Below are 24165 nucleotides of genomic sequence, written 5' to 3'. Positions count from 1 at the left end.
CCTGGAATATGGCATTACCTTTGAAGCTTTTCCTAAGTTCTGCTCACAATTTTATAGTCTCTTATTACATTCCCTTTGATTATCCAGACTATTCAGCTATAACATGTTTTTGTTTTTTGTTTTCGGTTTTTTTTCTGGAAAGGGAAGGATGATTCAGAGGATAGAACCAAAAGCCCAGAGGGCAGAACCAAGAGAGAAAGAACCTATTTAACAGGTACCAATGACTGGCCCCTGATCAAGAAAATGGCAATTTGTATCCAGCTGATTTTTGTAAATGTTATGGGACAGTGATTGCTATGTGACTCCTGTATTCCCCATTTATAAACAAAAGTGTTACTAAAGTTATCCTACCCCTGTATCAACAGTATCTGTTAGGTGTGTAGCAAGCAGATGACTTGTCTCTTTAGTTCGTATGTCTTCAAGTCTAATTACAGCAGATAACTTCTTTCAAAAATTCTATCTTAAAAAGAATTTTCAGTAGATTGTGTATTTTTAAAATATAAACACATTTGACTTTTTTAAATTATAAATTTAACTTAATTTTGTAGAGGTAATTTACTATGTGCCTCTGATTTACTATTTGATAGCTGAAAATCCACCCACTACTAACAAAAGCTCAATGCTGGTAATGATGTATGGCCAGCTATGTTTCAGACGTTCAATTTCTTTTCATTACTTTATTTATGGAATATTACTTTGTCAATCATTATAAAAAAGAACAGATATCACTAGAAAATATTTTTAAGCTCTCTCTTCAGAGCCCCTATAATCTCCTTGTTCCTGAGGCTGTAGATCAGGGGGTTCAACATGGGAATCACCACCACGTAGAACACAGACACCACCTTGTTCTGGTCAGTTGAGTAGCTGGACTTGGGCATCACATAAATGAATGTAATGGTCCCATAGAACAGAGTGACTGCAGTGAGGTGGGAGGTGCAGGTGGAGAAGGCCTTGTGGCGCCCCTCAGTGAAGTGCATCTTCAGGATGGTGATGAGGATGTAGATGTAGGAGAGGGCTATGACACACACAGTGACCACAATGATGGAGCCAGTAGAAAATGAGGGAATGACTGCAGGGATACTCGTATCAGAACAGGAGAGTTCAAGTAAAGGAGTAAAATCACAGAAAAAATGATTGACTTGATTTGGTCCACAGAAGAATAAAGACAGGAAGGAAAAGGTAGAGGAGGAAGAGTAAAACCACCTATATAAGCCACTAGGAGTAGCTGAACACAGACTTGTGTGGACATTTTAGTTGAATAAAGCAGTGGGCTGCAAATTGCCACAAAGCGATCATAGGCCATGGCAGCCAGAAGGAAGCATTCGACTGTGCCAAAGAAAAACACTGAACTAAGCTGGATGGCACATCAGAGGTAAGAGATTGTATTTCTCTCCATGAGGAAGTTCATAAGCATGTTGGGTGTGACAGAAGATGAATAGCCCGTGTCAACAAAAGCCAAGTGACTCAGAAAAATGTACATAAGATGATGAAGCTGAGAAGAGATTCTGATAAGAATGATTGTGCTGAGATTGCCAGATATGGTCACCAGGTAGATGCATAGGATAATCATGAAGAGGATGACTCCAAGGATTGGACTATCTGTTAAGCCCAGTAAGATGCACCCCATCACAGCAGTGTGATTCCCATCTTCCAGGGAATCCATGAGACGAAGTGGCTGCTGACTAAATGAACCCATGATGAGAACAGCACATTAAAGCAGTAAAAACTTGTTGGTTTCATTTTCACTAGAAGTCATTTTGAAGACATTCAACATCAGTACATTTTTCACATCAAATGATGAGTTTATGTTTCTCTTTTTTTTTTTTTTTTTTTTTTTTTTTTTTTTTTTTTTTTTTTTTTTTGAGAGGGAGTCTTGCTCTGTCGCCCAGGCTGGAGTGCAGTGGCAAGATATCCACTCACTGCAAACTCCGCCTTCCAGGTTCACACCATTCTCCTGCCTCAGCCTCCCGAGTAGCTGGAACTACAGGCACCCACCACCATGCCCGACTAATCTTTTTGTATTTTTAGTAGAGATGGGGTTTTACCATGTTAGCCAGGATGGTCTCGATCTCCCAACCTTGTGATCGGCCTGCCTCGGCCTCCCAAAGTGCCGGGATTACAGGTGTGAGCCACCACACCCGGCCAAGTCTATGTTTCTAAAAAAGTTTTTTTTTTTTTTCCAAATATTTTATTGAATGTAATTCAATAAAGGATATATACTAATTATAATTTAAATCAGAAATTAACAATTTGTATTTCTTTTTGAAAAGCCCCAAATTACTTGTTTAATATTTGATATAGACATTTATATAGCAACAAGGTTATTGTGAAATAAAATGTCTTAAGATGAAGAGTCATGTTGAGGTTAACCATACTTGATAAGCATTTATTATTTTAAAAAAATTTTTTTTATTATACTTTAAGTTCTAGGGTACATGTGCACAATGTGCAGGTTTGTTACATATGTATACTTGTGCCATGTTGGTGTGCTGCACCCACCAACTCGTCAGCACCCATCAACTCATCATTTACATCAGGTATAACTCCCAATGCCATCCCTCCCCGCTCTCCCCTCGCCATAATAGGCCCTGGTGTGTGATGTTCCCCTTCCAGAGTCCAAGTGATCTCATTGTTCAATTCCCACCTATGAGTGAGAACGTGCGGTGTTTGGTTTTCTGTTCTTGCGATAGTTTGCTGAGAATGATGGTTTCCAGCTGTATCCATGTCCCTACAAAGGACACAAACTCATCCTTTTTTGTGGCTGCATAGTATTCCATGGTGTATATGTGCCACATTTTCTTCATCCAGTCTGTCACTGATGGACATTTGGGTTGATTCCAAGTCTTTGTTATTGTGAATAGTGCCGTAATAAACATACGTGTGCATGTGTCTTTATAGCAGCATAATTTATAATCCTTTGGGTATATACCCAGTAATGGGATGGCTGGGTCATATGGTATTTCTAGTTCTAGATCCTTGAGGAATTGCCATACTGTTTTCCACAATGGTTGAACCAGTTTACAATCCCACCAACAGTGTAAAAGTGTTCCTATTTCTCCACATCCTCTCCAGCACCTGTTGTTTCCTGACTTTTTAATGATTGCCATTCTAACTGGTGTGAGATGGTATCTCATTGTGGTTTTGATTTGCATTTCTCTGACGGCCAGTGATGATGAGCATTTTTTCATGTGTCTGTTGGCTGTATGCATGTCTTCTTTTGAGAAATGTCTGTTCATATCCTTTGCCCACTTTTTGATGGGGTTATTTGTTTTTTTCTGGTAAATTTATTTGAGTTCTTTGTAGGTTCTGGATATTAGCCCTTTGTCAGATGAGTAGATTGCAAAAATTTTCTCCCATTCTGTAGGTTGCCTGTTCACTCTGATGGTAGTTTCTTTTGCTGTACAGAAGCTCTTTAGTTTAATTAGATCCCATTTGTCAATTTTGGCTTTTGTTGCCATTGCTTTTGGTGTTTTAGACATGAAGTCCTTGCCCATGCCTATGTCCTGAATGGTATTACCTAGGTTTTCTTCTAGGGTTTTTATGGTTTTAGGTCTAACATTTAAGTCTCTAATCCATCTTGAATTAATTTTCATATAAGGAGTAAGGAAAAGATCCAGTTTCAACTTTCTACTTATGGCTAGCCAATTTTCCCAGCACCATTTATTAAATAGGGAATCCTTTCCCTATTTCTTGTTTTTCTCAGGTTTATCAAAGATCAGATGGCTGTAGATGTGTGGTATTATTTCTGAGGGCTCTGATCTGTTCCATTGGTCTATATCTCTGTTTTGGTACCAGTACCATGCTGTTTTGGTTACTGTAGCCTTGTAGTATAGTTTGAAGTCAGGTAGCGTGATGCCTCCAGCTTTGTTCTTTTGACTTAGGATTGTCTTGGCAATGCGGGCTCTTTTTTGGTTCCATATGAACTTTAAAGCAGTTTTTTCCAATTCTGTGAAGAAACTCATTGGTAGCTTGATGGGGATGGCATTGAATCTATAAATTACCTTGGGCAGTATGGCCATTTTCATGATGTTGATTCTTCCTATCCATGAGCATGGTATATTCTTCCATTTGTTTGCGTCCTCTTTTATTTCACTGAGCAGTGGTTTGTAGTTCTCCTTGAAGAGGTCCTTTACATCCCTTGTCAGTTGGATTCCTAGGTATTTTATTCTCTTTGAAGTAATTGTGAATGGAAGTTCATTCCTGATTTGGCTCTCTGTTTGTCTGTTACTGGTGTATAAGAATGCTTGTGATTTTTGCACGTTCATTTTGTATCCTGAGACTTTGCTGAAGTTGCTTATCAGCTTAAGGAGATTTTAGGCTGACATGATGGGGTTTTCTAAACATACAATCATGTCATCTGCAAACAGGGATAATTTGACTTCTTCTTTTCCTAACTGAATACACTTTATTTCTTTCTCTTGCCTGATTGCCCTAGCCAGAACTTCCAACACTATGTTGAATGGGAGTGGTGAGAGAGGGCATCCCTGTCTTGTGCCAGTTTTCAAAGGAAATGCTTCCAGTTTTTGCCCATTCAGTATGATATTGGCTGTGGGTTTGTCATAAATAGTTTTGATTATTTTGAGATACGTTCCATCAATACCTAGTTTATTGAGAGTTTTTAGCATGAAGGGCTATTGAATGTTGTCAAAGGCCTTTTCTGCATCTATTGAGATAATCATGTGGTTTTTGTCTTTGGTGCTGTTTATATGCTGGATTACATTTATTGATTTGCGTATGTTGAACCAGCCTTGCATCCCAGGGATGAAGCCCACTAGATCATGGTGGATAAGCTTTTTGATGTGCTGCTGGATTCAGTTTGCCAGTATTTTATTGAAGATTTTTGCATCGATGTTCATCAGGGATATTGGTCTAAAATTCTCTTTTTTTGTTGTGTCTCTGCCAGGCTTTGGTATCAGGATGATGTTGGCCTCATAAAATGCGTTAGGGAGGATTCCTTCTTTTTCTATTGATTGGAATAGTTTCAGAAGGAATGGTACCAGCTCCTCTTTGTACCTCCGGTAGAATTTGGCTGTGAATCCATCTGGTCCTGGACATTTTTTGGTTGGTAGGCTATTAATTATTGCCTCAATTTCAGAGCCTGCTATTGGTCTATTCAGGGATGCAACTTCTTCCTTGTTTAGTCTTGGGAGAGTGTATGTATCCAGGAAATTATCCATTTCTTCTAGGTTTTCTAGTTTATTTGCATAGAGGTGTTTATGGTATTCTCTGATGGTAGTTTGTATTTCTGTGGGGTCGGTGGTGATACCCCTTTACCATTTTTTATTGCATCTATTTGATTCTTCTCTCTTTTCTTCTTTATTAGTCTTGCTAGCGGTCTATCAATTTTGTTGATCTTTTCAAAAAATCAGCTCCTGGATTCATTGATTTTTTTGGGGGGGGGGGTTTGTGTCTCTATCTCCTTCAGTTCTGCTCTGATCTTAGTTATTTCTTGCCTTCTGCTAGCTTTTGAATGTGTTTGCTCTTGCTTTTCTAGTTCTTTTAATTGTGATGTTAGGGCATCAAGTTTAGATCTTTCCAGCTTTCTCTTATGGGCATTTCGTGCTATAAATTTCCCTCTACACACTGCTTTAAATGTGTCCCAGAGATTCTGGTATGTTGTATCTTTGTTCTCATTGGTTTCAAAGAACATCTTTATTTCTGCCTTCATTTTGTTATGTACCCAGTAGTCATTCAGGAGCAGGTTGTTCAGTTTCCATGTAGTTGAGCGGTTTTGATTGATTTTCTTAGTCCTGAGTTCTGGTTTGATTTCACTGTGGTCTGAGAGACAGTTTGTTATAATTTCTGTTCTTTTACATTTGCTGAGGAGTACTTTACTTCCAACTATGTGGTCAATTTTGGAATAGGTGCGATGTGGTGCTGAGAAGAATGTATAGTCTGTTGATTTGGGGTGGAGAGTTCTGTAGATGTCTATCAGGTCCGCTTGGTGCAGAGTTGAGTTCAATTCCTGGATATCCTTGTTAACTTTCTGTCTCATTGATCTGTCTAATGTTGACAGTGGAGTGTTGAAGTCTCCCATTATTATTGTATGGGAGTCTAAGTCACTTTGTAAGTCTCTAAGGACTTGCTTTATGAATCTGGGTGCTCCTGTATTGGGTGCATATATATTTAGGGTAGTTAGCTCTTCCTGTTGAATTGAACCCTTTACCATTATGTAATGGCCTTCTTTGTCTCTTTTGATCTTTCATGGTTTAAAGTCTGTTTTATCAGAGACTAGGATTACAACCCCTGCTTTTTTTTGTTCTCCATTTGCTTGGTAGGTCTTCCTCCATCCCTTTATTTTGAGCCTATGTGTGTCTCTGCACGTGAGATGGGTCTCCTGAATACAGCAAATTGATGGGTCATGACTCTTTATCCAATTTGCCAGTCTGTGTCTTTTAATTGGACCGTTTAGTCCATTTACATTTAAGGTTAATATTGTTATGTGTGAACTTGATCCTGTCATTGTGATATTAGCTGGTTATTTTGCTCGTTAGTTGATGCAGTTTCTTCCTAGCATCGATGGTCTTTACATTTTGGCATGTTTTTGCAATGACTGGTACCGGTTGTTCCTTTCCATATTTAGTGCTTCCTTCAGGATCTCTCGTAGGGCAGGCCTGGTGGTGACAAAATCTCTAAGCATTTGCTTGTCTGTAAAGGATTTTATTTCTCCTTCACTGATGAAACTTAGTTTGGCTGGATATGAAATTCTGGGTTGAAAATTCTTTTCTTTAAGAATGCTGAATATTGGCCACTTCTGGCTTATAGAGTTTCTGCCGAGAGATCTGCTGTTAGTCTGATGGGCTTCCCTTTGTGTGTAACCCGACCTTTCTCTCTGGCTGCTCTCTTAACATTTTTTCCTTCATTTCAGCTTCAGTGAATCTGACAATTATGTGTCTTGGAGTTGCTCTTCTCGAGGAGTATCTTTGTGGCGTTCTTAGTATTTCCTGAATTTGAATGTTGGCCTGCCTTACTAGGTTGGGGAAGTTTCCCTGGATGATATCCTGCACAGTGTTTTCCAACTTGGTTCCATTTTCCCCCTCACTTTCAGGCACACCAATCAGACGTAGATTTGGTCTTTTCACATAATCCCATATTTCTTGGAGGCTTTGTTCAATTCTTTTTCCTTTTTTTTCTCTAGACTTCTCTTCTCGCTTCATTTCATTCATTTGATCTTCAATCATTGATACTCTTTCTTCCAGTTGATCAAGTCAGTTACTGAAGTTTATGCGTTTGTCACGTATTTCTCGTGTCATGGTTTTTGTCTCTGTCAGTTCGTTTATGGCCCTCTCTGCATTGATTATTCTAGTTATCCATTCTTCCATTCTTTTTTCAAGATTTTTAGTTTCTTTGCACTGGGTACATAGTTCCTCCTTTAGCTCTGAGAAGTTTGATTGACTGAAGCCTTCTCCTCTCAACTCATCAAAGTCATTCTCCATCCAACTTTGATCCATAGCTGGTGATGAGCTGCGTTCCTTTGGAGGGGGAGATGCACTCTGATTTTTTGAATTTCCAGCTTTTCTGCCCTGCTTTTTCCCCATCTTTGTGGTTTTTATCTGCCTTTGGTCTTTGATGCTGGTGACGTACTGATGGGGTTTTGGTGTGGGTGTCCTTTCTGTTTGTTAGTTTTCCTTCTAACAGTCAGGACCCTCAGCTGTAAGTCTGTTGGAGATTGCTTGAGGTCCACTTCAGACCCTGTTTGCCTGGGTATCAGCAGCAGAGGCTGCAGAATATAGAATATTGCTAAACAGCGAGTGCTGCTGTCTGATTCTTGCTCTGGAAGCTTCGTCTCAGGGGTGTACCCTGCTGTGTGAGGTGTGAGGTGTCAGTCTGAACCTAGTGGGGGATGTCTCCCAGTTAGGCTACTCAGGGGTCAGGGACCCACTTGAGCAGGCAGTCTGTCCATTCTCAGATCTCAGCCTCTGTGCTGGGAGATCCATGGCTCTCTTCAAAGCTGTCAGACAGCTGTCAGACTCCACCAAGAGGTGGAGTCTACAGAAACAGGCAGGCCTCCTTGAGCTACCATGGGCTCCACCCAGTTGGAGCTTCCCAGAGGCTTTGTTTACCTACTTAAGCCTCAGCAATGGCGGGCACCCCTCCCCCAGCCTTGCTGTGGCCTTGCAGTTAGATCTCAGACTGCTGTGCTAGCAATGAGGGTGGTTCCCTGGGTGTGGGACTCTCCCGGCCAGGTGTGGGATATAATCTCCTGGTGTGCCGTTTGCTAAGACCCTTGGTAAAGCACAATATTAGGGTGGGAGTTACCCAATTTTCCAGGTGTTGTGTGTCTCAGTTTCCCTTGGCTAGGAAAAGGGATTCCCTTCCCCCTTGCACTTCCCAGGTGAGGCGATGCCTCGCCCTGCTTCAGCTCTCACTGGTCGGGCTGCACTAGCTGACCAGCACCGATTGTCCGGCACTCCCCAGTGAGATGAACCCAGTACCTCAATTGAAAATGCAGAAATCACTGGTCTTCTGTGTTGCTCCCACTGGGAGCTGGAGGCTGGAGCTGTTCCTATTCGGCCATCTTGCTCTCCTCAAGAAGTTTTTTTTTAGCACAAACACCAGAAAAGATCCTCCAAATAATGTCTTTTTCTTACTATGTCATATTGTTTCCAAAAATGCACTTAAAGTGGCTTTAAACCCAAAGGTTAAAAAAATTAAGATAGTTGAGAATAACAAAAGGGACTCGTATTTAAAAATATGTATACATATAGAGTTGTGTAATAAAGACTTGAGTAATAGCTAACATTTATTATATGTTTACTAAATGACAAGCAGAGGGCTAGGAATTTTGGTTCACTTTCCATAAAATAATATTCATTTCATTATTATTTTATGGATGCATAAACTGAATTTGAAAGAGATTCTGTAACTTGTACAAGGTTACACACCAAATGGTGGAGTTAGAACATGAACTCTAGGAAGTACGACTGCCCATTCTTTTAGTAACTATACAATAAATAAACATAAATCATTCAATACTCCTGGCAATGAGTGGATAACATTTTATCGTTTATGTCTTCTTACAGCTAATATGTAAGGGAGACACTTGGTTAATTACATGTTTCACAACATGTATCAGTGAAATAAGCCATTTTTTTTAGAAAAGGAAAAGTCAATTTGTTTTTAACTCTTATCAGAAAGGAATTTCTAATTACGATTATGAATTAGGTCACACAAATGTGTTAAATACTTTAAAAATATTAATAATTGAATATGTTATATTATTGTTTTACTTTTCAAGTAGTTTGAATTATCAATATAATCACTATGCAAAAAGTATGATTGCTATTCAGTATATAAAACACATTTATTTGAACAAATCAAATATCTTTCACTGTAACAATGTTTTCTAATTGGAGTTGTGTAGAATAAAATAATATTATTTTCAACATAATATATAGTCGAATAAAGTATAACCTAAAAATTGAAGAAGGATCACCCAACTGGTGGCCAGGTTGACACTCATCTCCAAATTTTCTAACTTTATATCCCAAGTTTTGTCTAATATGTTATTGCCTTGAAGCTAACAGCATTCAGACCTATAAACAAAGTAAGTCTTTCTACACATATTGCTAATATCTTTACATTTTGAAACACTTAATTAAAATCTTTATAACTTTAAATACCAGTAAGTGCTGAAAGCATCTTGAAAGTACTGAGTTTATTAGCATATGGCATAGTGCAAAGTTTGAATAGTATTGAAAGACTGTAAGGGTTTCTGTCTCGTGGGCAGATAAACAATGAATTCTGATAACTGGATTATTCCTGTTTATTCACATGAAAGTGATGGTGGAAACAGAGAAATTTTGTCAAAGTTGTTTACTAGCTTATTGCTTGATTATATCTGTCCTGTTTCTGCACTATGGCTTGTGAGTACAGATATAACTTTAGAGAATAAAGTGTTCTCAAATGGCAAATGAATATCAATACATCAGATTCATTAACAAAAGCTAAAGTCTTACCTCTTGAAATGAGAACTCATTTATCTTTGAGTAACAAATAAAAGCCATGGTGGCTATACAGCTATATTTCATTTTTGTTTTCCCTTGAGGAAAAGACTCTAGAGATTCAAATGTGAATTCAAAAGCCTCATGGAACATGATCATTTTCTGTAGCGGATATTGAGCAGTTCAATTCACACACATAAACAACTTATCTTTCAAGATTCTGTCAGTTCTCAAGTGGTCAATTTATTCTGTTGTCTCTAAGTGTTCATTTACAGTTCTATAACCTTTAATAATTATTAGATGGTATAATATAACAAATTGCTTTTTAAATAAATGCTGGTTACAAGTTTACTATGATATTTATGATTAAGAAATATTCAATACTAAACTTCAGATGTAAAATACTAGCCTTAGCTTTACCTATTCAGTATGTGTTTATTGAAAAGAATGTTGTATTGATATCTATCTATAAGATGTACCATTAAGTAACTTAGGGGAATATGAGGTAGAACTTGATGTAAAGTTGAATGTTAAATAATAAAACATTTTAACACATATACACTAATTATCAGAGCAAAACTAAGAAAATAAATGCCTCGAAAATTTTATAAAGATGTACAAATTAAAAAGATGTAGGCTGGGCGCAGTGGCTTATGCCTGTAATCCCAGTACTTTGAGAGGCCAAAGCAGGCAGATCACCCGTGGTCAGGAGTTTGAGACCAGACTTGCCAACGTGGTGAAGCCCTGTCTCTACTAAAAATACAAAAATTAGCTCGGCACGGTGGCAGGCGCCTGTAATCCCAGCTACTTGGGAGGCTGAGGCAGGAGAATAGCTTGAATCCAGGAGGTGGAGGCTGCAGCGAGCCGAGGTTGTGCCACTGCATTCCAGCCTGGGCAACAAGAGTGAAACTCTGTCTCAAAAAATAGATGTTTGGATGATTCCCAGATAAGAGATAATCTCTCACCATTGATATCTCAAAGAGTTGTCTCTTGAGTGGTTCCTTATGATATAGGGAGACAGTAGTAGAATACAGGTATTTTCAACCCAAATACTCAATTTTTCCCTAATTCTCTTGCTAATCCTAATTTTAGAATCTCCTATCTTAACCCCTGAAGCCCTTCTTTTGAGAAAGCAGGTTTACCCTACCAAGATAATTAGAACCAGCATTCATTCAGAGGTTGCTTTATACCAACAACTATGCTTAACAGTTTACACTCATTTAATCCTTACAACAATTTTATGAGGTATTTTTATTGCCCTTATTTTTTCAGATGAGAGAACTGAGACTGAGGAGTTCAAGCATCTTGTGCTGGGTGATTCCAATCCACATTGTCAGTTTCCTGCTTCCAGTGCTAACCACTAAAACACTCCACTTGAATGCTCCACATCTTATCTGAAGCCTAAGACCTTTAGGAAACCATTAGAAGCCTGCTTAGTCCTCATGCAAGCACATCCTAGATGTGGTAGCCGTAAATTCTCCTAAGGGCAACCCCAACCAATAATGGCTGGAATTCGATGCAAACACACTCTGCCTTGATCTTTCAGATGGACAGTTCTGGAAGGCAATCTCTGGGCCTCTCATTTGTTCCTGTAGAATTAAGACACTGTTGTTACAGAAGTGACCTTGATCATACAACCAAGAAGCAGAATGTCAAGGGGAGAAAGGGAATCTCTTGTTTGTAGGAATGTATGAAAATAATCTAAAATGGTAAAAAGCTGGTTTAATATAAAGATGTATTATATTTTTCTGGCTATCTATTGTACAGCATGGTGACTATATTTAATAAAATATACTTACAAATTAAGAGAATAAATCTCAAATGTTTTGATCACAAAAATTTTATAAGTTTGTGAAGTGATGGATATGTTAATTTGCTTGATTTAATCATTTCATAATGTATGCATATGTCAAAATATTACATTGTACACCATAAATAGATACAATTTTTATGTGTTAATTATAGCTCAATAAAGCTAAGAAAAAACACTGTATTTCTCTTAATTCCTTTCAAATTCATATAAATCAGCAAATAAAAATTGTAATATTGCCTTGTGGGGTATTTATGTACAGAGATGTAAGACATATGACAACTATAACATAAAGGTGGCACGAAGAAAATAAGCATATAAGGTCTCAAAGTCTGTATATTTTATGTGAGTTAATTAACTCTAGGTAAACTCCAAAAATTTAGAAGCATATGTTATAATTCTGAAAGCAATCATTTAAAAAGTAATGCAAAGAGGTATGCCAAAAATGCCAATGGAAAAGTGCAAATGGACTTTTTTAAAAGTTCAAATAATCCAAAAATGCAGGAAAGGGGAAGAGAGAGCAGTAACAACTATAGTGACAAAAAATGAGGAAGAGTATCTACAAAATCTTTCAACTAACATCATTCTTAGTGGTAAAATATTAAATGACTTCCATCCACATTTGGGTAAAAGGCAAGAAGGTCCAACCTCACTCCTTCTATTCAACATTATATTAGAAGTACCAGGTATTGAAATAAGGCAATAAAAAGTAACAAAAAATATAAAGATTAAACAGGAAGAATTTAAACTCTCCTTTGTTTCCAATTCAAGCAGGAAATTCTCAGATATCTATAAAACAAACTACTACTAATTTAATAAGATCTCTATATACAAAGATAATATACAAAAGCAATATTATTTTATTTCCAGCTTTATTGAGGCATGATTGATAATCAAAAATTGTATCTAAGATGTACAACATGATTTTTAAAAAATTTATTGACATGCAATAACAATAGAATCAAGCTAACATACCCATCACCTCATAGTTATTGTGTGTGTATGTGTGGTGAGAACACTTAATATCTCTTGTCTTATCAAATTTCAAGTATACATCATTATTACCTATAGTTACTATGCCATACATTATTTGCCAAGAACTTACTCATCTTATAACCAAAAGTTTGTACTCTTTGACCCAAATCCTGTCTTTTCTCAAACACCTTCAATCCCTGGCAACCATCTTTCCACTCTCTTTATGAGTTTGACCACTTAAATTTCATAAGTGAGATCATGCAATATTTCCATTTATGTGTCTGGCTTATTTAACTTAGAATAATGTTCTTGAGTTCCATTCACGTTTTCAAAAATGGCAGAATTTCTCCTTTTTATGGCTGAATAATATTCCATAGTATGTGTATGTGAGTACATGTATCATATATAATAATATATGTTATATATATTATATAAAACATACTATGGACTCTTATAGAGTATATATGTATACATATATACTGCATATATACACACATACACATATATCATACACATATATGTATATGTACATATATACATATATGTTATACACACACATCTCATTTTCTTTATCCACTCATCCATCAATAAATACCTAGTTATTGCCATATCTTACTTACAGTGAATAATATTGCAATGAACATGGGAGTGGATAAATCGTTTGAGAAACTGATTGCAATTCTTTTGGCTATATACTTACAAGTAGGATTGCTAGATTCTATGGTAGTTCTACTTTTAGTTTTTTGAGGAATTTTTACGCTGTTTTCCATATTGGCCACACCAATTTACAACCCCACTAACAATGTATAAAGTTTGCCTATCCCCCACATCCTTGCCAATACCTGTTGATTTTTTTCATAATAGTTATCCTAATAGGTGTGAGGTGATAACTAATTGTGGTTTTAATTTAATTTACATTTCCCTGAAGATTAGTGATGTTGAACATTTTTTAATACACCCACTACCCATTTGTATGAGAAATGACTGTTTTATTTTATCTCATTTCTTTCTGTCTTTTTTTTTTTTTTAGATGCCCAGGCTGGAGTGCTGTGGTGTGATCTTAGCTCACTGCAACCTCCGTCTCCCAAGTTCAAGCGATTCTCCTGCCTTAGCCTTCCAAGTAGCTGGGATTACAGGCTTGTGCCACCACACCCAACTAATTTTTGTATTTTTAGTAGAGACAGTTTCACCATGTTGGCCAGGCTGGTTTCAAACTCCTGATCTCAAGTGCTCTGCCCACCTCAGCCTCCCAAGGTGCTGGGACTACAGGAATGAGCCACTGTGCCCAGCCTTTTCTCCCATTTCATTAGTTGTCTCCTTATTCCGTTGATTTTTCCCTTTGCCATGCTGAAACTTTTTAGTTTTATGTAATTTCATTTGTCTATTTTTGCTTTTGTTGTTTGTGCTTTGGGAGCCATATCCAAAAACTCATTGACCAGACCAATGTCATGGAGCTTTTATCCTATGTTTTAATCTAGTAGTTTTAGAGTTTTAGGTCTTATGTTTAAGTCTTTAATCCATTTGAGGTAATTTTTGTATACAGTGTGAGATGAGGGTCTCTCCCCAGATTTGGGAAGTTTTCAACCATAATTTCTTACAGAAAGCTTTTTGCCCCATTCTCTCTCTCTTTTCCTTTTGGAACTCCCCTAATGCAAAGTTAGCTCTCTTGATAGTGTTCCACATAGCCCATAAACTTTCTTCATTTTTTTATTACTTTCCTTTTTTCTCCTCTGATAATTTCAAATGACCTGTCTGATTTTACTGATTTTTTCTTCTTCTTGATTGAGTCTGCTGTTGAAGAACTCTACTGCATTTTTTAACTCAGTCATTGTATTTTTAGCTCAAAAGTTGTTTCTTTTAGTGTTTTCCTATCTCTTGAATTCTTATTTTTTTATTTTTGTCCTTATTTTGTTAAATCGTTTACCTGCATTCTTTTCTAGTCCCTGAATTTCATTAGAACAATTATTTCAAATTCTTTTTCAGTCAACTTGTGGATCTCCATTTTTTTTAGGACAATTACTGGAAGTGTATTGTGTTCTTTTGGTGGCCTCATGTTTTCCTGATTCTCTGTGATTCTTGTAACTTTGTGTAGGTGTCTATGCATTTGAAGAAGCAGTCCTCCCCTTCAAAATTCATGAGCTGACTTTTAAAAGTAAAGACCTTCACCTGCAGGAGGCTAGACATACTGGAATGCATGAGGTACCAAATGAAGGGGCATATGGTGACTGTGGGTCTCAGTGTGTATGGTGTCTGACTGACTCAGATAGCTGTGGTTGGCAACCTCGGTAACTGTGTGGTCCTTGGTGATGAGAACTGAAGAAGGGCCATGGTCACTGTGAGGTGTTCCTTCAAGTTGGTGAAGTTTCACTCTCTACCAAACATGAAAAAGACAAAAGTGGTAGAAAAAGGCCCAAAGTAGGAGTGTGAGATTGCAGAATACAAAACAGACAGTGGTTCAAGATGGGAAAGGGTAAGTACTGTTGATAGTTCATTATTTTGCTTTTGTTGTTGTTTTGTTTTGTTTTTCACTATCTTCAGTCACTAGATATACTCTATGATTTTTAAATTTTGAGTGTATAAAAAAGTATAAGCAGTCTTTATTCTCGTGTATTTATTAAGACTCTGTCTTATCACAAGTTCTGCAAAAGCAGAACCTTACCAATTCAAATGCGTGTGATTTAGTAAAAGAGTGATCTCAGGAGAAAACAAAGAATGAGAGAGAAACAGGACAAGGCATGGGAATATTCCAGAGAAAGGTGTGGAGTCAGTTGAAAGTAGCTTCAGTCTGATTTCCCAGGAAGTACTGGAGCATGAATGGCACTTTGGAGTGGTTCTAGCTTGCAACAATAGGACATTTCTGCCATTGTTTTAAAGCCATCATATCATTCCGTTGTTGGCTATGGGGCACCCTGGGTATGAGGGTATGCACTCCCAGCTATTTTCAGTCACTTATCTTCCTTTTTGCTAAGAGCAATTCTCAAAAAAGAGGTTTATATATGTTAGAAGCTGGCTCTCGAAGAAGCTGGGGGATGTATTCACTGCTCTGGTAAGGGAGATCCAGGAAAGGCACTAAAATGTCTGCTTAGTTTCAACAAGTCTTATTTATTATGTACAGCTATCTACACTGACTCTGTTAGCATTGATGTTCTGGTACCCAATGCAAGTTATGCAAAGTAAATGCCTTCCCTTATAGAATTCCTTCTTAATGACAACAATTTCTGTCTCGATTTTTATACATTATGCAAGCTAGGAGTTTCTTGGATGATGTGGCATTTGTTCTGAACCTTGAAGAATGAGCAAGATTTTGGATGGGTGAAATCAAGAATAGAGATTTTTCAGACAGAAGGAACAGAAAACAGAATGAGGAAAACGCAGAATTTAATTTGAATATAGTGCATTGGTTTGCCTGAAGTATTGAGATGATGAGAACAGATATTGGAGACAAGACTTGATAATACATTAGGTAGAAGATTGTTATAAATGGCAAAGACACTGAGGGACAATCTGATGACAGGGGAAATTCAAAGCCACCTGTGGATATTACAGATAGCAGCGCAGTGACTGGAGGTTTGAGTAATAATGGATATTCCTTTTCATCAAGGTCTTCTACAGCAAAGTTGCCCCATGAGAAAAAAAATCACAGTGATCATACTGTGTGTTTGTTTTCTTCTTACCTTCCTTCTTTTGTTTCCCCAGGCAATAGCTTCTAATGATGACCTATTCCCTTGCCCTGTGAATAAGGTTGAAGAGACCTGAGAGACTTCGCAAATTTTCAGAATCATAAAATAAATGGTATTGTGCAGGAAGTAAAATATGCCCAAATGCATCCTCTACATTCTAAAGTATATTTTTAACAAGTTGAATTTCAATCATTTCTACTATTATTCAGAGTAACAGGAGCAAACTTCATTGAAAAGCCCTTATGGTGTGTGAGGATTTAAGAAAACATATTTGTGAGCATCACATAGAGTGATATAGAGGTCAAGACTTCCGGTATCTAAATCAGTAGTTGCAAGATAGTGGTCTCAGTGGTCCCAGGACTCTCATTAAAATCTTCATGGTTCTGAGCTCCATCTCCAAGAAATGAAGATGACACTACCTTTTATGTATAGGTGACTCTAAATTCAGAGGGGACTGATCACAGGCCTTCAAGGGGAAAAGTTGCTTTAACACTTACCCTTGAATGAAGAGATCAGTGAACTGACAGGAAGAACTGCAGAAAGCTGCACCTGTGTTGTGAGACTGTACATTATTCCAGCTTAAGTACTTCATGATTTTAAGAAACTGGAAGGTAATTCTCCTTCTTTAGAAGGTAGGAATTTTAGACTTTGGGGTTTTTTTTGTTTTGTTTTACTTTTTACTAATAATCAAGTATCTGTGGGTGTTTATAGCCTGTTAGAAATTGAAGTATTTTGAATATTCTACTACTATTCTTCAGTAGTATTGAAGAAACTATGAGCACAGACAGATGAAAATTAAGAATGTTGTCTGTTTCTTATTCCTGGTAAAGAGAGAACCCAGAAAACTGCATGAGGAGGGCTTTGAAGAACAAAAAACAGAGACCAGGATGGCAAACTCAAGGCAAAAGCCAGGTATAGAAAGAGGGTAAGACTTGGGCAACCCAAACAGAAAGGCTGACACAATGTTAGGGGCATCTTGTTCACCAGAAGCTGCCAGGGTCATTGGGAAGGAAGCAGGTAATGTCATATGGACATACCTTTTGTCATTACTATACTTAAATAATGAGGAAAGCAGACTTTACCATCAACATATATGAAAAGTATCACAAAAGTCAAATGCTCCCAACCACCATCACTGAGAAAGATTGTGCAAACTATACATATCCTGATATCCTGGAGATTTTCTCCTTGAAGATATTTGCCAAGAACTTGTGGGGTATATGTATGTGGAAATATATTCTTTGAAAAAGCTCTCCTAGTGACTCTAATATGACCATTTATAAGTCAAGCGTGATTTAATACTATAGTAAATAAGGGGAGTGTCTAGAATGTAAAAATAATAGTTTCTTTCTCCTAGGCTCTAAGAAACTATGGTTGAAGTTTTCAGAACTTGTTTGTTTGTTTTTGATGTTATTCAACATTCATAAGTGCAATTAAGCAAGCATTTAGAAAGCACCTATTGCATTCACATTGCTAGGCAACAAGATACTTAAAATTCACTTAGAAAGCAGCCAACTCTTCAGCACAGCAACATGGCACAAGTATACATGTGTAACAAACCTGCACATTATGCACACGTACCCTAGAACTTAAAGTATAATAATAATAAAAAATAAATAAAATTAAAAAAAAGAAAGCAGCCAACTCTCTTTAGTGCATGTCTAAATAAAATAAATGCAAAAGAGCTCAAGCAATGTATTGGAGGAATTAATAAATGAATTGAAGTAATAATCACTGAATAATCATGGAAGGCTTTCTGGAGAATATGAGATCCTGTTTTATCCTATAGCCATCGAACTGACCTTAATCAAAGCCGACATTTTGCTCAGCTTAGGCTAAAAGTTGGGGGAGACAAAATTTTACACTGGTCTTTGTCCTGTCTAGTACAGAAGCCAAGCTTGTAAAAAATGTCTTATTACAATAAAATGGTATCTAAATCTAAAAGGTGAATAACATAGCTAGGCAAATTTAGAGAGTCTTCTGAGAAGTGATAAATTGTCATTTTGAGAAAGCTATGTTTTTAGGAGGCAGAGAAGGGCAGGAAATACATTGCAACTTAGAGAAAATAACATGGATATAGTAGAAGAGCCCCAAAAGGACATACTGTATTTGAGAAATAGTGGGATGTTTCTTTTGTAGGAGAACTTGGCTGTAAGAAATGAGGATGGACAGGTAAGATCTTGAAGCCATGCTAGGTGGAATTCCCCTCAGAATCAGCTAGCTAAACATGTAGTCCTCTAGACTCTCACTGCCTTGCTGTAAATACGCCATGCACATACATTTACCACCTATCTCACTTTTGGCAAATCAGGTACCTCTCTAAGCCACAATTTCCTAATTGCAAATAAGATCATTGTAATAGTGCTTATATCTTAGGGTAGCTATGAGTATATACAAGACTATGAAACCAAAACATATAATAAAGAGTATAAGTTATTAGTATTATCTAGCTTGTAAGCAAAAGGAGTCCAAAAGACATCTATAATGAGGAGACATAGCGTGGTCACAGGTGTGACATAAATAAGCTGGCAGTAGGTGAAGGATAGAACTGGGAGAAGGAGATACCATATTCACCCTATGGGACAGATACAGGGCAACTGCAGAGGGACTAAAAAAGAAGGTTAAGATGTTGGAAAACAGATATCTAGAATTTTGGAAGTAACTCATTGGGGTGAAAGATGTGGAAGGAATAAGAAACGCAGCCTAGGTGGGCGGAGCAAGATGGCCGAATAGGAACAGCTCCAGTCTCCAACTCCCAGCGCGAGTGACACAGAAGACCGGTGATTTCTGCATTTTCAACTGAGGTACTGGGTTAATCTCACTAGGGAGTGCCGGACAATCGGTGCTGGTCAGATGCTGCAGCCTGACCAGCGAGAGCTGAAGCAGGGCGAGGCATCACCTCACCTGGGAAGTGCAAGGGGAAAGGGAATCCCTTTTCCTAGCCAGGGAAACTGAGACACACAACACCTGGAAAATCGGGTAACTCCCACCACAATACTGCGCTTTAAGCAAACAGGCACACCAGGAGATTATATACCACACCTGGCTGGGAGGGTCCCACGCCCACGGAGCCTCCCTCATTGCTAGCACAGCAGTCTGATCTACCGGCAAGGCAGCAGCGAGGCTGGGGTAGGGGCGCCCACCATTGCTGAGGCTTAAGTAGGTAAACAAAGCCGCTGGGAAGCTCGAACTGGGTGGAGCTCACAGCAGCTCAAGGAAACCTGCCTGTCTCTGTAGACGCCACCTCTGGGGACAGGGCACAGTAAACAACAACAAAAGCCAAAAGCAGCAGAAACCTCTGCAGACCCAAACGACTCTGTCTGACAGCTTTGAAGAGAGCAGTGGATCTCCCAACACGGAGGTTGAGATCTGAGAAGGGACAGACTGCCTGCTCAAGTGGGTCCCTGACCCCTGAGTAGCCTAACTGGGAGACATCCCCCACTAGGGGCAGTCTGAAACCCCACACCTCACAGGGTGGAGTACACCCCTCAGAGGAAGCCTCCAAAGCAAGAATCAGACAGGTACACTCGCTGTTCAGCAATATTCTATCTTCTGCAGCCTCTGCTGCTGACACCCAAGCAAACAGGGTCTGGAGTGGACCTCAAGCAATCTCCAACAGACCTACAGCTGAGGGTCCTGACTGTTAGAAGGAAAACTATCAAACAGGAAGGACACCTACACCAAAACCCCATCAGTACATCACCATCATCATCAAAGACCAGAGGCAGATAAAACCACAAAGGTGGGGAAAAAGCAGGGCAGAAAAGCTGGAAATTCAAAAAATAAGAGCGCATCTCCCCCAGCAAAGGAGCGCAGCTCATCGCCAGCAACGGATCAAAGCTGGACGGAGAATGACTTTGACGAGATGAGAGAAGAAGGCTTCAGTCCATCAAACTTCTCAGAGCTAAAGGAGGAATTAAATACCCAGCGCAAAGAAACTAAAAATCTTGAAAAAAACAAGTGGAAGAATTGATGGCTAGAGTAATTATTACAGAGAAGGTCATAAACGAAATGAAAGAGATGAAAACCATGACATGAGAAAAACGTGACAAATGCACAAGCTTCAGTAACCAACTCGATCAACTGGAAGAAAGAGTATCAGCGATTGAGGATCAAATGAACGAAATGAAGCAAGAAGAGAAACCAAAAGAAAAAAGAAGAAAAAGAAATGAACAAAGCCTGCAAAAAGTATGGGATTATGTAAAAAGACCAAATCTATGTCTGATTGGGGTGCCTGAAAGTGAGGGGGAAAATGGAACCAAGTTGGAAAACACTCTTCAGGATATCATCCAGGGGAACTTCCCCAACCTAGTAGGGCAGGCCAACATTCAAATCCAGGAAATACAGAGAACGCCACAAAGATACTCCTCGAGAAGAGCAACTCCAAGACACATAATTGCCAGATTCACCAAAGTTGAAATGAAGGAAAAAATCTTAAGGGCAGCCAGAGAGAAAGGTGAGGTTACCCACAAAGGGAAGCCCATCAGACTAACAGCAGATCTCTTGGTAGAAACTCTACAAGCCAGAAGAGAGTGGGGGCCAATATTCAACATTCTTAAAGAAAAGAATTTTCAACCCAGAATTTCATATCCAGCCAAACTAAGTTTCATCAGTGAAGGAGAAATAAAATCCTTTACAGATAAGCAAATGCTTAGAGATTTTGTCACCACTAGGCCTGCCTTACAAGAGACCCTGAAGGGTAGCCGGGCGCGGTGGCTCAAGCCTGTAATCCCAGCACTTTGGGAGGCTGAGACGGGCGGATCACAAGGTCAGGCGATTGAGACCATCCTGGCTAACATGGTGAAACCCCGTCTCTACTAAAAAATACAAAAAAACTAGCCGGGCGAGGTGGCGGGCGCCTGTGGTCCCAGCTACTCTGGAGGCTGAGGCAGGAGAATGGCATAAACCCGGGAGGCGGAGCTTGCAGTGAGCTGAGATCCGGCCACTGCACTCCAGCCTGGGCGACAGAGCCAGACTCAGTCTCAAAAAAAAAAATAAAAATAAAAATAAAAAATAAATAAATAAATAAATAAAACAAGAGACCCTGAAGGAAGCACTAAACATGGAAAGGAACAACAGGTACCAGCCATTGCAAAAACATGCCAAAATGTAAAGACCATCGATGCTAGGAAGAAACTGCATCAACTAACGAGCAAAATAACCAGTTAATATCATAATGGCAGGATCAAGTTCACACATAACAATATTAACCTTAAATGTAAATGGACTAAATGCTCCAATTAAAAGACACAGACTGGCAAACTGGATAACGAGTCAAGACCCATCAGTCTGCTGTATTCAGGAGACCCATCTCATACACAGAGACATACATAGGCTCAAAATAAAGGGATGGAGGAAGATTTACCAAGCAAATGGAGAACAAAAAAAAGCAGGGGTTGTAATACTAGTCTCTGATAAAACAGACTTTAAACCATCAAAGATCAAAAGAGATAAAGAAGGCCATTACATAATGGTAAAAGGATCAATTCAACAGGAAGAGCTAACTATCCTAAATATATATGCACCCAATACGGGAGCACCCAGATTCATAAAGCAAGTCCTTAGAGACTTACAAAGAGACTTAGACTCCCATACAATAATAATGGGAGACTTCAACACTCCACTGTCAACCTTAGACAGATCAACGAGACAGAAAGTTAACAAGGATATCCAGGAATTGAACTCATCTCTGCAGCAAGCAGACCTAATAGACATCTATAGAACTCTCCACCCCAAATCAACAGAATATACATTCTTCTCAGCACCACATCGCACTTATTCCAAAATTGACCACATAATTGGAAGTAAAGCACTCCTCAGCAAATGTACAAGAACAGAAATTATAACAAACTGTCTCTCAGACCACAGTGAAATCAAACCAGAACTCAAGACTAAGAAAATCAATCAAAACCGCTTAACTACATGGAAACTGAACAACCTGCTCCTGAATGACTACTGGGTACATAACGAAATGAAGGCAGAAATAAAGATGTTCTTTGAAACCAATGAGAACAAAGATACAACATACCAGAATCTCTGGGACACATTTAAAGCAGTGTGTAGAGGGAAATTTATAGCACTAAATGCCCACAAGAGAAAGCTGGAAAGATCTAAAATTGACACTCTACCATCACAATTAAAAGAACTAGAAAAGCAAGAGCAAACGCATTCAAAAGCTAGCAGAAGGCAAGAAATAACTAAGATCAGAGCAGAACTGAAGGAGATAGAGACACAAAAAACCCTCCAAAAAATCAATGAATCCAGGAGTTGGTTTTTTGAAAAGATCAACAAAATTGATAGACTGCTAGCAAGACTAATAAAGAAGAAAAGAGAGAAGAATCAAATAGACGCAATAAAAAATGGTAAACGGGATATCACTACCGACCCCACAGAAATACAAACTACCATCAGAGAATACTATAAACACCTCTATGCAAATAAACTAGAAAATCTAGAAGAAATGGATAATTTCCTGGACACGTACACTCTTCCAACACTAAACCAGGAAGAAGCTGCATCCCTGAATAGACCAATATCAGGCTCTGAAATTGAGGCAATAATTAATAGCCTACCAACCAAAAAAAGTCCAGGACCAGATGGATTCACAGCTGAATTCTACCAGAGGTACAAGGAGGAGCTGGTACCATTCCTTCTGAAACTATTCCAATCAATAGAAAAAGAGGGAATCCTCCCTAACTCATTTTATGAGGCCAACATCATCCTGATACCAAAGCCTGGCAGAGACACAACAAAAAAAGAGAATTTTAGACCAATATCCCTGATGAACATCGATGCAAAAATCCTCAATAAAATACTGGCAAACCGGATCCAGCAGCACATCAAAAAGCTTATCCACCACGATCAAGTGGGCTTCATCCCTGGGATGCAAGGCTGGTTCAACATTCGCAAATCAATAAACATAATCCAGCATATAAACAGCACCAAAGACAAGAACCACATGATTATCTCAATAGATGCAGAAAAGGCTTTTGACAAAATTAAACAGCCCTTCATGCTAAAAACGCTCAATAAATTCGGTATTGATGGAATGTACCTCAAAGTAATAAGAGCTATTTATGACAAACCCATAGCCAATATCATACTGAATGGGCAAAAACTGGAAAAATTCCCTTTGAAAACTGGCACAAGACAGGGATGCCCTCTTTCACCACTCCTATTCAACATAGTGTTGGAAGTTCTGGCTAGGGCAATCAGGCAAGAGAAAGAAATCAAGGGTATTCAGTTAGGAAAAGAAGAAGTCAAATTGTCCCTGTTTGCAGATGACATGATTGTATATTTAGAAAATCCCGTTGTCTCAGCCCAAAATCTCCTTAAGCTGATGAGCAACTTCAGCAAAGTCTCAGGATACAAAATTAATGTGCAAAAATCACAAGCATTCTTACACACCAGTAACAGACAAACAGAGAGCCAAATCATGAATGAACTTCCATTCACAATTGCTTCAAAGAGAATAAAATACCTAGGAATTCAACTTACAAGGGATGTAAAGGACCTCTTCAAGGAGAACTACAAACCACTGCTCAGTGAAATAAAAGAGGACACAAACAAATGGAAGAACATTCCATGCTCATGGATAGGAAGACTCAATATCGTGAAAATGGCCATACTGCCCAAGATTATTTATAGATTCAGTGCCATCCCCATCAAGCTACCAACGAGTTTCTTCACAGAATTGGAAAAAACTGCTTTAGAGTTCATATGGAACCAAAAAAGAGCCCGCATCTCAAGACAATCC

The 24165-nt window shown here is 38.5% G+C and overlaps 1 pseudogene; it reads right to left on the bottom strand.

The window, feature by feature from the left end:
• Positions 1–728: 728 nt before the first annotated feature.
• Positions 729–1663, bottom strand: LOC126935183 (olfactory receptor 502-like; annotated as a pseudogene).
• Between the last annotated feature and the right edge of the window lie 22502 nt (positions 1664–24165).

The sequence above is a fragment of the Macaca thibetana genome, chromosome 14, assembly GCF_024542745.1.
Source record: "Macaca thibetana thibetana isolate TM-01 chromosome 14, ASM2454274v1, whole genome shotgun sequence".
In the NCBI taxonomy this organism is placed as follows: domain Eukaryota; kingdom Metazoa; phylum Chordata; class Mammalia; order Primates; family Cercopithecidae; genus Macaca; species Macaca thibetana.
Note: the sequence above shows the minus strand (reverse complement) of the source record. Positions and strands in the feature narration are given on the sequence as shown.